At 39.0% G+C, this 16255-nt stretch overlaps 1 protein-coding gene across 1 annotated transcript in view; it reads right to left on the reverse strand.

Moving 5' to 3' along the window:
- Positions 1 to 14570, reverse strand: part of ROPN1 (rhophilin associated tail protein 1) — a 29817-nt gene extending 15247 nt beyond the window's left edge. Inside the window, exon 1 of the mRNA XM_012780450.2 lies at positions 14317 to 14570. The gene's annotated coding sequence lies outside the window, so the exon portion shown is untranslated. The remainder of the gene's footprint in view (positions 1 to 14316) is intronic.
- Between the last annotated feature and the right edge of the window lie 1685 nt (positions 14571 to 16255).

Genomic DNA, 16255 nt, shown 5'->3' on the forward strand with positions numbered 1-16255 from the left:
AAAAAGAAAGAAAAAATTAGCCGGGCATGGTGGCGCATGCCTGTAGTCCCAGCTACTCAGGAGGCTGAGGCAGGAGGATCGCTTGAGTCCAGGAGTTTGAGGTTGCTGTGAACTAGCTGACGCCACGGCACTCTAGCCGGGGTGACAGAGTGAGACTCTGTCTCAAAAAAAAAAAAAAAAGACATCTTTAACCCCTGTAGGGGGTGTGTATGTCTGTTAAGAGGCAGTTTCCTGGGATAATACCAACTGGCAGAGCAAGCCAGGGAAGACCTTGACATGTCTCCCCCCCTGCACCCCCACTGGACCAGGCCCTCCAGGGTCACAGAAGGTGACCCAGTTCCAACAGCAGGAGCCAAGTCCAGCAGGCCTCAGGGATTAGGCACAGCCCTCCCAGGCACACAGAATCTGCCTTTGGCACGTTCCCACCTTTCTTCCTGCGTTGTTTCCCCACCTCCTGGGATGCTGCTCCCCTCAGTCCCTTCCAACTTGTGGAAAAGCTTTTTTAAAAGATTGATTCTTATCTTGTATTTTGCATTTCCAATCAGCTTAATAAAAAGAGGTGATTAAATTTCAAAAACAAAAAAAAACCAAAAAAAAGTAAGAGGTGATAAACACAAAATCAGAATGGTGGTTTCCCCTGGTGGAGGAAGGAGAGGAATGTCATGAGGGAGATGCAACAGGGATCTCAACACTATTAGCAGTGTTCTATGTCTTAAGCTGATCGATGGCTGCCTAAATGTTTGTTTCATTATGCTTATACCTATATTTACATTATGAATTTTATTTTGTATGTATGAAATATTTCATAATTTAAAAAGTTACTGTTACAAGTTGTTTTTGATGACCTTTTGATCCATTTTGTCTAGCCAAGAGTAATGCCTTATTTTGCTCATATTGTCTGCACATATATAAAAATATTCTTTTATAATGGTAAAAGTACATAAAAGTTACCATTTTAACCATCACAACTGTACAGTTTGGTGGCAGTAAGTACATTCACATTGTTGTTCAATCATCACTACCATCCATTTCCAGGACTTTTTCATCTTCACCAACTGAAACTCCGTACCTGTCACCAGGATAGCCCCAACAAAGAAAATGAAAAATTTTAAGAGTTTTCAGTTCCTTCTCTTAACAATTTTTCTTTAGTTCTTTATCTAGAGGCACAGCTGCTCAAGGACACCAGATTGCCCAAATGCTACAAATAGCCACATGAGCCCCTGCAGGATGCCAGAGGAAGTCCAGATTTATGCAAAGCACAGGTGCAGACCAGAGCAGGTGACCTCCAGTTACCTTTACTTCATTAACATATCATTATAATACTAAAAATCACTCCCCCAAGTGAGAATCACTGCCATTTTATGTACATGCAATATATGAAGAAGCATGTATTTGAACTGTGTTTGTGTGTCTGAATCTCCACCCTACACATTCTTACACATCTTCTTCGTTTTGTATCTAACTCTCGAAAACTCTCATATCTTTCTTTGTTCAGGGAGAAGGTGCCTTTAGAGCATAAGCTCTCACTTCTCCATTCTTTGGACACTGAATTAAAACCTGAATGCCTTACCAGTTGGATGTTCTTTCTTTGCAGCTGATATAAAGTAGGGAAGGAATACAGTTTTTTGGTAACATATCCATAAGTACTAACTCCCATTTTTCTCTTCCTCCAGCCCCTGGCAGTCACCATTCTATTTCTGTTTCTACAAATTTGACTATTCTAGGTACCTCATATAAGTGGAATCATACAATATTTGTCCTTTATGAACTGGCTTATTTCACTTAGCACAATGTTTTCAAGGTTCATCCATGTTGTGGCATGTGTCAGAATTTCCTCTCTTTTAAGGCTGAATAATATTCCCTTTTAGGTACCCCATTTTGTTTATCCATTTGCCCGTCAATGGACTTCTGCTTTTTTGCTATGATAAATAATGCTGCTATGGATATAGGTGCTCAAGCCTTTGCTTTCAATTTTGTTGGGTATATTCTGGATCATATGGCAATTGTATTTTAATTTTTGCAGAATCACCACACTGTTTTCCACAGGGGCTGCACCATTTTGCTGTCTTTACGTATTTTGACAGGATCTTTTATTTATTGTGCAATTGTTTGGCTTCAATTCTGAAGTCTCACATACCCTCATGTAAATGAAAAGATGGCCCAACACTAATTAAAGAAGCTCCCAACAATAACAATAACCCTTGGTCAGTATAGAGCAAACAAAAGTAAAGCCTTTATTCCACCCATTGCGTTTTCTAACAACTGTTCAATTTCTAACAACTGTGACCTCTCTTCAATTTTGGGCAAAGAATCTCTAGTAATTCTTCATGCTCATTGTCTTCTCTCAATGCTCAGTCCTTCTTTAACCTCTTGCAATTTTTTCTCCTCTCACCATTCTCTTGTTCCCTTAAAAGTCAGCAATCACATCTATTAATTTCTTATAAGTGCCAATTACTATGTTTTCTGTATATATTTTCTTATTTAATCCTGAACATATCCCTATGAGGTAGATTATATTATCATCATTTTATAGATGATGCAACTAAGAAAAAGAATAAAATGTTTGCAATGACAAATAATAATTAACAGAGGCAGGATTTGAACACACAGAGTCTGATGTGGGAGGTGGCCTGCTAGATGTGACTGCCTTTCCTTCTCAAGACTCTCCCTTCCTTTCATGGCACACACCATTCATGTGTTCTTACTCCTCCACCTCCTTACATCATTCTTCTTCCTCCTTCCTTCTGTTAAGAGTTAGCAATCTCCCCCAAACTCAGTCTTTGGCATTCTGAGCCTATATCTTTCTGCTGCTCTTCTTGGAGAACTCACATCCTCCCATGGCTTCATCTACCACAAAACTGTGTGGATTATACTTTTTGCCCATCTCTGACCTCTCACCTGTGCAGCCATTGCCTCCAGGACACTTCTCCACTAAAATTCATTATCCATCTTCCAACCAAGTCTTCCTTCCAAATTCTTTTCTGAACGTGATATCCCATTCTCTCAGTCCTTTGGCCTCAAAGCCCTGGAATCATCCAATCTCCTCAACCTGTTGAATCTCTCTAAATCCCATTGCTGTTTCCTTTGAAATGTGACTCCCATTCATCCCTTCCTATCTTCACTCCTTTTTCTCTGGCTTAGCCCATAGTCACCTATTGTGCAGCCTCCTAACTGGTCTCCTTGTCTTGAAACATTCTCTGGCCTATCCTGTCCAGGGTGTCCAGATCTATCTTCTGTGCTGCTTTGAATAGGTCAGAGGGCCCTGCTCACAAAATGGCAATCACATGCTGACTTTCAAGGTTCTCTATAATTTATACGTGTACTTTTTTAAACTATAAATTTTCTGCTACTCTTTACCAACAATAATTTCCAATATAGTCTATCTACTCTGGCCCTTTTCCAAGAAGTGATATAACTGAGTCTTAACACTGTGTCACCCACTGTTAGTTGTACTCTATCCTCTCTTTCCCTCAGTATGTTGTTAATTCTAGCCGGCTTGCTTGAAGTGCCCTCCTTGTTTCTTCATCTATTGAAACCCTACACATCCCTGAGATTCATCTCAAGTCCACACTGTGCCACAGGCCTTCCTGGAAAGCTTGGGTATCATCAAGTTTTGTTGGTAGTACAAATTTTGCCATTTAATTCTCTTCTTCCTTTTATAGCCCTGTAAAGCAGAGCTCCCCACCCATGGTCATGGCAGAATGGGTTACAGGTGTGTTATGAGAGGTTGATGGTTGTAAATTTTTTATTGTAATACAAAATTTATAACCATTTTACAACCATTCACAAATTTACAACAGTTGAAATTATATTTGGATACTGTTTGGTACAGTCAGTAAGCTTCCAGATTTCAGTACTTTTGTTTTTGTGCTGAAGGTTTTATGCACAACACCTGCCACTAGAGATTCTTGTATAGGGTTTTCTTTTTCTACCATCTCATTAAATACATCCCTGTAAGTAAGTCTGATGATTTCTTTAATTGCAATGCATTTATTATCAGTGATAATTTTTCAAATACATAGTTCCTCCTTAGATTTAATTTGTTCTTATTTTTCATATTATTTTCTCTCAACAAAGAAGGTAAATGATTTATTTTCAACATCATTATCATTTCTCCCTAATAAAACAATTGGTTTTGCTCATTTTTTCCCATTGTGACTTGATTTATGTATTTATTTACTCTTGTCTTTTGATATTAACAAATATCCAGAATCTGATACTTAAGGGACTTTTATAATGACTTATTGTTTATAAAAATAAAAAAAATGTTTGCCTCTAAAAACAAATAATAATTGAAAATAATTGATTAACTCAAAGAGAATGTAGGCCTTTAACAAAATCTTATAAAAATATTTTTCAAAATATTTTAATTATACTTGAAATAACAGTTACATTTTGTAGAAAATACAAAATTCTTTTTTATCTCATGTTATCATATATCTACCTTTATTTATTTATTTATTTATTTTAGACTATTATGAGGGTATAAATGTTTTGGTTACATGGATTGCTTTTGTACTGTTTGACTCAAAGTTCTAAGTGTGCCCATCACCCAGATTGTGTACATTGTACCCATTAGGTATGCTTTCACCTATCCCCTCCTCCCCCCTCCCACCTGCATGATTTCTGTTGAGTTTTACTTTCATCTGTGCACATAAGTGCTGATTGGTTAGTTCCAATTTACAAGTGAGTACATATGGTGTTTGTTTTTCCATTCTTGCGATACTTAGGAGGATGATCTCCATTCCATCCAGATTGTTGTAAAAGGCATTAATTCATTTTTATGGCTGAGTAGTACTCCATGATGTACACATACCACATCTTATTAATCCACTTATGAACTGATGGGCACATGGGTTTTCACATCTTTGTGATTGTGAATTGTGCTGCAATAAACATTCTAGTGCAAGTATTGTTTTGATAAAATGACTTTTTTTCCTTTGGGTAACTACCCAGTAGGAATCCCAATAGTGGGATTGCCGGATCAAATGGTAAGTCTACTTTTAGTTCTTTGAGGAATCTCCATACTATTTTCCATACAGGTTGCACTCGTTTGCAGTCCTACCAACAGTGTATAAGTGTTCCTTTCTGTCCGCATCCATGCCAGCATCTATTGTTTTGGGACTTTCTAAGTCATTCTCACTGGGGTTAGGTGCTATCTCATTGTGGTTTTGATTTGCATTTCTCTGATGATTAGTGACATTGAGCGTTTTTTCATATGTTTATTGACCATTAGCTTCTGTTCACATCTTTTGCCCACTTTTTAATGGGGTTGTTTGATTTTTTTTCTTGCTAATTTGCTTGAGTTCTTTGTAGATTCTGGTTATTAGCCCTTTATCAGATGTATAATGTGAATATTTTCTCCCATTCTGTAGTTGTCTATTTGCTCTGTTGACTGTTTCCTTGGCTGTGCAGAAGCATTTTAATTTAATCACATCCCATTTATTTATTTTTGTTGTTGCTGTGATTGCCGGTGGGGTTTTTTAAATAAATTTTTGGCCTAGGCTGATATCTAGAAGAGTTTTTCTAACATTTTCTTCTAGAATTCTTATGGTTTCATGTCTTAGATTTAAGTCTGCGATCCATCTTGAATTAATTTTTGTGAGTGGTGAGAAATATGGATCCTGTTTCAATCTTCTACATGTGGCTATCCAATTTTCCCAGCACCATTTATTGAACATGGATTCTTTCCCCCAGTGTATATTGCTGTCTACTTTGTCAAAGATCAGATGGCAATATGTAGATAGTCTTATATCTGAGTTCTCTGTTCTTCTGTTCCATTCATTGGTCTATGTCTACAGTCTATTTTCGTGCCAATACCATGCTGTTTGGTTACTATAGCCTTTTAATATAGCTTAAAGTCTGGTAAAGTGATGCCTCCAGATTTCTTTTTTTTTGCTTAAGCTTACTTTGGCTATTTGAGCTCTTTTCTGGTTCCAAATGAAGCACAGAATTATTTTTTCTAGATCTGTGAAAAATGATGTTGGTATTTTGATAGGGATTGCATTGAATCTATAATACTTTGGGTAATATGGACATTTTAACAATGTTGATTCTGCTGATCCATGAGCATGATATGTTTTTCCATTTGTTTCAGAATTGTAATTATTAAACTAAATAATGATTTTCCAAAATTCCTCCTTTACTTACCAAATGCTTAATTTTTCAAAAATTTTATGTGATTTATTTTAAAATATTCTTAAGGACAATGTTATTTTCTTTGAAAATGGATTCGTTGTAGTCAAAAAGGCCTGTAGTCTCCTTAAGCACTTTAGATATGTTATTTATTTTCCGCCATAAAGGATAATTTAAAAATAAATATTAACAATTTTTGTTAATATCTAATTATAGTTAGTACATTTTAGAGATTCACAGATATACAGTAGTCAAAAATATAAATTTAAATCACTTATTATTGAGGATTATTTCAAATTTAGATTTGTTCACCCTGATAATTTTTTTTTTGTTTGTATACGTATCTTATTTCCCTGGAAAAGATATCAAATAAAAAAATGGTACCAGGTAAATTATGTCCAGGGCCTTAATAAAAAGTACCTATATCATACAGATAGACAGTCTCTTCTGAGAGTGATTATTAAAAAGTTTTGGATCTCAGGGTCCCTTTATATTCTTAAAAATCATCAAGGACTCCAAAGAGCTTTTGTTAATGTATCTATCAATAGTTGTCATTTTAAAACTTAAAACTGAAAATTTAAAAATATTTATTTTAAAATAACAATAAATCTCTTGTACATTAACATAAATAACACATTTTTATGAAAAATAACTATAGTTTCTGGGGAAAAAACCTTATTGAGAAGAATGGCATTGTTTTACATTTTCAGCAAATCTCTTAATGTCTGGCTTAATAGAAGACAGTTATATTTTCCTATCTTCTTTGTATTCAATCTTCTGTGATATCAGATATCATGTAGCTTCTGGAAAACTCCACTGTACACTCTTAAGAAAAAGAGAGTGAAAAGGCAAATAATGTCTTATTATTATTATAAAAATAGTTTTATCCTTTCTGACCCCTCCCCCTCCAAAGTCTTAGAGACCTTCAGAAGTCCCAGAAACCACACTTTGAAAACCACTGCTTTATGAACTGTCTACAAAGGAATTTAAAGTATTTGTAACTTTTGTACACAGTGGTTTACATCAGACTGGGCTCACGAAGCTAATTAAAAAGTCACATAATTAAGAACTAAAGCCAAAATGTACCCTGCAATGGCAGCCTCACTTATTTTACCAACCTGCCTGGGAAATGACCACTTGTTTGGGACCAAATGGAGCAAAAAAAAGAGAAAAGGGCTCCTCTGAAATAATAGTATTACAAGATGCAATGATGACTCCACAAGACTAATGAATGAGTCACAATATTCCCTTACAGAGTGATGAATCTACAGATGTTAGTAACAGTTTTTAGTTAATAGAACCAGTTAGAATCCCTAGAGAGGAATGCTTGGAAGAAAATTAACTGTTCTGCCAAAAAGTACCAAAATGAACTACTCAAGATGAAGTATTTGGAGTAGTAAGTAAATACTTTAAAACAAATACGATTTTCTGCATATCACACAAGCACAGGGTTTCTCTGCTGGCAGAAAGCGGTGATGACAAGAAGGTGGGAGAGCTCAACATCACGTCTGTTCTCTGAACTCTCTCCAAGTTCTGAACACTGAAAAAACTTATAAGTTTTGTTTCAATGTTTTAAGATTATGTGTTATAAGAGATTCTCATGGTTATTGAAATCAATTTCTGGTAAAAGCTGAGGTTTATGTAATTGAAAAATAATGTTCATTAGAAAACAAATTGTAAAAATACTGGTTTTTAAGGGAACAATTAGCTTCTAATTTCCATTACTCAACTAATGTACTGATTAGAAAACAGGAATAAAGTTGGAGACAAATTAGCAACGCAGATAAACTTCTTTTGATTACAGAAAAATAGAGTTCATGGACCATTACCCCAGCTGAAGACACCAGGTACTTTCTAAAGAAAGTAACAGTTAAGAGAAAGAAATAGGCACATCCAAGTGACCATTGGCAGAAACTCCCTTAATCAAGGAAGCATTATAAGGCGTCATTTTATATTAGTTTATAAATAGACAGCTGGGATTCCCTAATGAGAATTGAAGTTGCTTGCTAAGGTTGGTAGGAGGAGAGGTTTTTAAATGTTTCTGACCTCTACTGAACTTATAAAAACACCAAAGCATGAACAAATTCTGAGATGGTTTAGCAATTCTAAGATCAAGATAAACTGAGCAAATTTGAAAGAACCAGTCTAAGCCTACTTGATATACACCTATTTAATATCAAGTAGGCTTGATACATATAGTTAGAATCACATTCTGACCCAGGTTATTTTTTAAACCTCGTTCTATTAATTTTTGTTTCATAAAACAATAACAACATAATCTTTACACTAGCATCCACTGCAGCACACTCCAATCTTGCATCATTTCTACTATCTACTTGTCACTCCTGCTTTGCTATTAGTTTTGCCATTCGCCCAACAACATTTAATCCTGATTGTTATTTAATCTCCAGCCTGCATCTCACTCAACTATGATCCTCACTCTCAGTAGATGAAGTCACTTCCTACTTGAGTGAGACAAAGGATGTCTGAATGAATTAACACCACCATCCTTTTGCCAATCTCAACATTATCTCTTTGATCTCATTCCTTCCTCTTCCTCTTAGTTTTTGTCCTGTCCAAGACTTGAGGAACTGGGCTATGTCAGCTATTCCCTTACATTCTCCAGAAAATTTCTTCCTCACCACCTTCCTGACACTTTATCTTCCATCAAATAGGCACAATGTACCCTTCTCTTTAAAAATTGCTTTTTTGTTATCTGTAAAACAGAGATAATAAAAAATAGAAAATAATTGTTTTTTGATCTTACTACCTTTTCAATAATCTCATTATCTTTTTCAATGTCAAACTTCTCAGTTTCCCTAAGGACAGACTCCCTTTCCTGTCCACAGCTAACTTCTGTAGAGTTCTCCCCTTTCCCATAAAAGTATCCAAAACAGACTTTTTTATTCTCTCAATTGCCTTATCTGATAACCATGGCCATTTTTAATTCATCCTTTTCTTTTATTCCCCCCTTCAGTCCCTGATGGACTTTTTAAAATAAATCTTTTGGTTAGGAAAATAAAAAGGAACATCTTTTCAAAAAACAAAACAAAAATAAGGGGCTTAAGTAGACTTAAAATATAGCTTGATATCACCAATTTAAAAATGAGAGAATTAAGGTATAAAGAAGTTAAGTGATTGGCACTTAAGGTAACAGTTTATGTTAGAATAGAATCAAGAACTTAAGTCTATTTCATTACTCTTTCCACACTACACCATACTGCCTTCTCTCTGAATAAAACAACTACATATCAAGGGTTTTCTCTAGGACAACCCCAATTCCAAACATGTCCTACTGTCCCCATAAATCATTGAAATGTCCTGGATATTCCCATTTGCATCATGAAAAGTTCATTTTTAGCACCTTAGAGTGGAATAACAATTATTTTTCAGAATATGTCCTAATTTTTTGGCCTGAAAATAGGATCACTGTCTTTTTAACCATATTCTCTACAGTTGCTAAAAAACGAAAGAATACCCAGCATAAGATAGGCTTAAGAGCAGTCGTTGCACATTAATTATCTCATTTAATCCTTACAACAACCTATGGGGGGGAGGTTCATTTTTCCAGTGCCAGGAAATTGAGGCTTAGTTTTGCCAGATAAAATTTCTTGACCACTCATGTTATCATAATACTCTTAAAAACCTTTAGTGAATCTTCATTTCTTTTCTCATCAAAATGATGCTTTGTCTGACTTTCAAGATCTCCACAATTTGTCTTATGCATATTAGCTTTGCTTCTCCAACTTTATTTCACAGAAGCCTGAGTCTTTTTCTATCCTGGGCCAAATCTATGGGCAAGCCAACCTGGCATTTGGATGCCAACAGCAATATTGCTAAGTGCAGTCTTACTTGACCTTGTCCTTTTTTTGAGTTTTTGGCCTTGTTATTAGTAAATTTCCCAAACTTGCTTATATATAATATTAGTATTGCCTCTTGCAAGTCCTGAGTTCCACATGTTTGTTGTTTAATGAATGAACAAATAACTCTTTTGATTTATCTTAACTTACCCATGCTCATATTCCAAAGATTTTCCCCATGTTCACATCATGGTCCACATTCCCAGGGACACATGGCTCATTTATAGGCTGGCATATTATCTGTGTTCTCTAATGTTGTGCAATATGGTCCCCTGATTTTGGGATCTGGTGTACACACTCGTGGCCACCTTAGCCTTGTGTTTTATAAGTGTACAGAAGTCTTCATCTTTTAAGAGTGAAGCGTCAGAATACCCCACACCATTTTCATCTTTAACTTGTCTCCCTACTTCTGATTTCTTTACAGCATTCCTATGATTCAAGGACTCAAAATACACAAACAACAGCTCTGAGGGGTGAATGCACCATAGTTTTCAATATAAGATCAGGGTCATGTTTCTCTCCTGTTTCCATGACCATTTCTGAGGATATTCGGCATTGCACTGATCTTTTCCAACACAGAGCTGCTGTCCTTCACAGCTACTCGTGGCATAACATCCACAGCTCTGGTGAAGGAGAACTTGAGCGTGAGGCAGGAGTCCAGGATTCTAGTCTCAGACCTATCTTTGACTAATTACATGATCCTGGGTAAATCATTAATCCGATAAAACCTTATGTGTTTTGTTGGAATTGTGCTGAATACTGGGATACAGAAATCAGTCCCATATCTTGCCTTTATGGAACTCACAAGCTACTGAAAGACACTGATAGGAAAATCAGTGAGTAAAATAGGGTATGATGTATGATAAATGTCAAGGAGTCTGCACTAGATATGGGAGAATAGAAGATAAATTTCTAGATGGGCCACCTAATGTATCTGGAGGTAGGGAAAGAAAGTCAGAAAATACTTTCCAAAGAGTGATGATAATTGAACTGAAACTTGGGGAAGCCTGGTTTGTTCACTGTTGTATTCCCAGCTCCTAGAACAGCGCCAAGTACAGGCTAGGTACTCAATAAATGTATGTTTACTGATGAAAGTAAGGAGGGAATTCTATGTGGCTGCAAGGACTTAGACAAAGGTGTGGAGGTGTCAGAAACATGGTGAGTTTAGGGAACTATGAGTAATTATGAAGAGTTAGAGTGAACACAGAGGGTGTGGTTGGGCTTAAGGCTGGAAATACAGCCCAAGAAAGAACAGAATATAAAAGGTCCTGGCTTTTGAACTTATGAACTTTTCTTGAAGGTGATAGGGAGTCACTAGAAAATTCAAGCACTAGAGTCACACAATCAGATTTTCATGTTAGTCTGATGTGCCAGTTATCAATTACTGTCTCTCAGCTCCAAATTCACCCTGCATTCCTTAGCAAAAATGGCCGTAGGTCCTTTACATATTTTTCCTTTGCCAGCTGTCATAATGATAAGCATTGTCAGTACAGGGCACTGGAGAGACACTGGAGGAGGAAGGGGTTTCTCTTGAGGTGTGCTCCTCTTGCTAGGCTGTAGGAACTTGCAGTTTCTTCAGTGCTGGGATCCTATAGTGCACATCTTCTCCCACATCTGGTTCATGCAGTATGTGATCTCTTGAGTGCCCAACTGCTGCAGTACCCGGTGACCATCAATGCCTAGCCACTAGCAGCTTCCCCTGGCATGTCTCTTGGGAAGCTTGTAGCAGAGTGCTACAGTGAGTCACCTTTTCATGAATGGTTTCCCTGGCATCCCAGAGAGTGAATTCTGCCTGCCTGGATCCTCAGCCATTTCTCTGCCCTCCAGTGAGTTGTATCCATACCCTCTGCAACAAGCTCTGAGAGAGGTCACTTCCTTGGATGATCTATCTCAAGGGTAGTGGTTGCTCCTTCTTGTATCTGTGATTCCTGTATATTTTAGATCTTTCCTTCCATCTTACTAGCTAATGTTCATTACTCCACTCCCGTTATTGTTAAAAATACTTTATATTGAACTTTCCTTGTTAAAATTAATATATTAAATGTTAAATTAATATATTAATATGTTAAAATTAATATATAATTTCTCTTTGTTGGACTCTGAAACACACACTGACTGACAGCTGTGTGGATGGGCTGAAGAGAGTGGGGTGAAGCTTCAGGCAGGGAGCCTGGTTAAAAGAATATGGCATCACTTTTGGCAACAACTCTCCAGAGTTTCATTGCCTTGGAAAGTAGTTGCAATAGGGAGGGAGAGGAAAGACAGGTATTTAGGAGATAGGATCTACAGGACTTGGTAACCACTGGAGGAAGTGGAGGCAGGGAAGAAGAGAGGAGAAACTACAGTGACTATCAGTTTTCAAGCTTGGATGACTGGGTGCATGGTGGTAGTATCATTGTATTACAGATATAGAGAACACCGAAGGAGAGCCAGGTAAAATTCTTCTCCCATCCTTCCATTTACTCTCAGGAGTTCCATGCACTTTTGAGTCACAAAGACTTGGCATCACAAACTCCTTGAGTTGGAGAGCAAGCAATGACCAACTTTTCTGCTTTTGGGCATTTAAGCACTTGGATTACACACAATCAGATTTTGGTGTTTGGGACATTTGTTCACATTGGATAAAAGAAATGGGAGAAAAGGTCCAGTCTATCCTAACATTCCACCATTCTTACATCTTGTAAAACTCTTTACCATTCTTTTTTTTTTCTAGAAAATGTTTCATTTCTTTATTTTTTTTTATTTCAGCATATTATGGGGGTACAAATGTTAAGGTTATGTATATTGCCCATGCCCCCCCCCAGTCAGAGCTTCAAGCGTGACCATCCCCCAAATGTTGCACATCTCACTCATGTTTGTATATACCCATCCCTTCCTCCCCCCTCCCACCTGCCCGACACCTGATAAATGTTTTTCCTATATGTCCACTTAGGTGTTGATCTGTTAATACCAATTTGCTGGTGAGTACATGTGGTGCTTGTTTTTCCATTCTTGAGATACTTCACTTAGTAGAATGGGTTCCAGCTCTATCCAGGAAAATACAAGAGGTGCTATATCACCACTGTTTCTTAAAGCTGAATAGTACTCCATGGTATACATATATAATCCACTCATGTATTGATGGGCACTTGGGTTGTTTCTACAACTTTGCAATTGTGATCTGTTAATACCAATTTGCTGGTGAGTACAAATGACATTCGAGTCATAAACATTCGAGTACTAAGTATGGCAGGCCTTCTTCAACTACATTCCAGGGCTCATTCCCACCCCCAACTCTTAAAATTCAATAAATTTCCTCTTAGTGAAATCTACATGCTTTCCAGTGTGGAATGTCAGGCCAAAACATACCAGCTAAATGCTGAAGAAGATAAGTCTTATCAAATATATATTAGGCTTGTTTCTGGAATTTCTTGTTTGGTTTTATCAGTGTGGACTAAACAGGGCTTCAGTTATATAAATGAAAGGTTCCAGTTACATGAATGAAAGGCTCCAGACACTGGACTCTCAGAGGCAGTTTCTATGAACAGCTGTTGGAACCAACCCCCAGGCAACTGTACATCTTTGTTGGGTTTGGAATTGGAGGTGGTGGGTTTTGGACGTGCAGTTACTCTTGTTTGAAATACACTCTCCTCCTTTTCACAGGTTAATTCTTCCTTCAGAGCTCTGCTGAACTGTCCCTGACCTTCCTTTTATTTCCATTATACTCTTTCAGAGCATCTCCTACCCATCTCTAATTTTACCTCATTTGGGTGATTCTGAAGTTTATAGTCTATTGGGGGAGACACGTGTTACACGTGTCTCCCCCAATAGACTATAAACTTCAGGACAGGAATGGCCAGTTTTTGCTCAGAATTCCAATGCTTAGTGCCTGGAATTTAGTCAGTGTTCAATAGATACATGTAAAAATGAAGGAATGATCGCAGTTTATAAAGTGCCAGTCTCGCACATTGGTCCTCATGGCAATCACCCAAAGGTATTTTTATATCCATGTTACAAAAAAACCCAAAAAACCAGAAAAGCAGAGGTTCGACTTCTCAATGGGGGTCTCCAATTTCAGATTCTGTTGTGTTTCCAAATCACTGTCCTCTAGGTAAGAAATCATGTAATAGTAGTTCTGGGTACAAAACACACACGTAATTTGGCTAGAAAGCAATCGTCAGCCCGCCCGCCATCTCATTCTCTAAAAGTTCACCGAGCTTCCCCTTGCTCTGGGGACAAGGAGGGGCTCAGAATCGGGCGGGCCCGTCGGGCAGGACTCGTCCCTCCGACTGGCGCAGCCCTGGGCGCCCCCTCCCTCCGCTCCCCTCGGGGCTGTGGCTACCTCAGGTTTCCTCCCGAACGGGCTGTCGGGTTTCAGACGACACCTGGCGCCTCAGGCGAGAGGTGTGGGAGAGGTCCAGTGCCCCCGACCCTTGGCGGAGGAAGAGCAGCAGCACCTCAGCAGGAAAGGCGACACGGCTGGGAGGGGCGGCAGCGGCGGCGGGGCGCGACCGGGCTTTGTTAGCGCTTCACCTTCGCCTGGCAACCCCTACGCGGGCTCGGCTGCCTGGGCACCTCAGCCGCTGGCGGGCTTGACGTCACAGAGCCGCCGCGCCCAGCGCCGCCACCTGGGTGGAGGGGCCCGGCGTGACGTCACAGAGCTGCCGCCCCGCGCCGCCACCTAGGTGGAGGGACCCGGCGTGACGTCACAGAGCCGCCCGGCCCCGCCTCCTGAAAAGTGCTTCGGGCTTTGCTGGTGGTGGTGGTGGTAGTGGTGGAAGGACCAGATAGATGTCCCGGCGGGTTAAGGATAGGGCAGCGTGCTTTTGCAGGTTAGAGACTGGAAGTGATATTTTGGCTTGTGGAAAGTGGGCAGGTGAGGAGAAGCCCTTGGGCATAATAGCAGCAAACACTTCCTGCAGTGCTGCTTTTTTGGTGCCAGGAATTGTTCTAAGCACATTACACATATGAACTCATTTCATCCTTACAGTCATGCCATGGAGCAAGTACTATTATTATCTCTATTTTTACAGGTAAGGAAACTGAGCACGGGGAGGTTAAGTAACCTGCCCAAGATGACAGTCAGCAAGGGATCCAATCAGGATTTGAACCCAGGTTGCGTGGTCCCAAATTCCCCTCGCTCTTTTTTGTTTTTGTTTTTGGTTGTTTTTTTTTAGATAGGGTCTCATTCTGTCACCCAGCTGGAGTGCAGTGGCCCTCTCCACATCTCACTGTAACCTCGAACTCCTGGGCTCAAGTGATCCTCCCACTTTCCTCACTCTTAACCTTTATAATGCTAAGAAATGGGGAGGGAACTGGAGTAGATAGGAACACAGCAAGAGATAGATGTCTGGGGACAACAAGAAAAGATAGAAAATATTCTCCATGTAGTCATTGTGCTAGGGAACCTTTACAAATAAAATGGCATCAAAATTTCACAATAACCCTGAAGGTAGGTATTATCTGAAGACTTTGAGTAACTTGCCTATGGCCAGATTGGCTGGCAGTTGGGCCAAATTTGACTCCAGGTCTTCTGATTTCAAGATTGTTCTTTTTTAAGCACCACAAGAGGAAAGAAAAGCATTTTTCTCTGCTGCACCCCTTGTCTCTTCATACCCATTTTAAGGTATCCATTGCATCATCCAATTCTTCAGTCTATTCATACAGTAGTGTGTATTAGTCTAAATCAATGTGTTAGTTCACCCAGGGCCTTCAAAGCTTTCTCTAGTTGTGAAATGAAAGCCATTGTCTCTTCTTAAAGCAATTTCAAGCATCAGTGAACAAATTGGGGAACTGGAGTTTTGGATTATGTATGCAGAGAGCTTTTCACAGCCTGCTGCCATCCATTTATAAAGGGCCCACTCTGTTGGCATTTGTCGAAATCCTGGAGGTTCTTGCACACCCAGAGAATCCTGGATGACCTGGAGATGACCACTTGCCCACAGGCAAGATCTGGGCCATCTCCTGCCTCCCTGAGACCTCTATGGAGGGACCGCCAGGATTTGGTATGGGCACCTGACCAAGGGAGAATGTGCCTTAGGATGGGAGGAGAGGCTGGAAGTTTGAGGGCTGCAGATGCAGGCATCTTCCAGGATAACAAGAATGCTCTGGTCACTGGGGTCTGTTCTGTGTATACACTTGGGAAGAAGGTGTACTAGTCTCTTCCTGCTTTCACGGAGCATAAATAATACAGATAGGAATGAATAATAATGATCTTTGTGCAGATGGAGGGATTTTTCAGGCAAAGCAATAGCAATTGAAGTCAAATATGAAAAAATGGA

This window comes from Microcebus murinus, chromosome 1 (genome assembly GCF_040939455.1).
Source record: "Microcebus murinus isolate Inina chromosome 1, M.murinus_Inina_mat1.0, whole genome shotgun sequence".
NCBI classification, from domain to species: Eukaryota; Metazoa; Chordata; class Mammalia; order Primates; family Cheirogaleidae; genus Microcebus; species Microcebus murinus.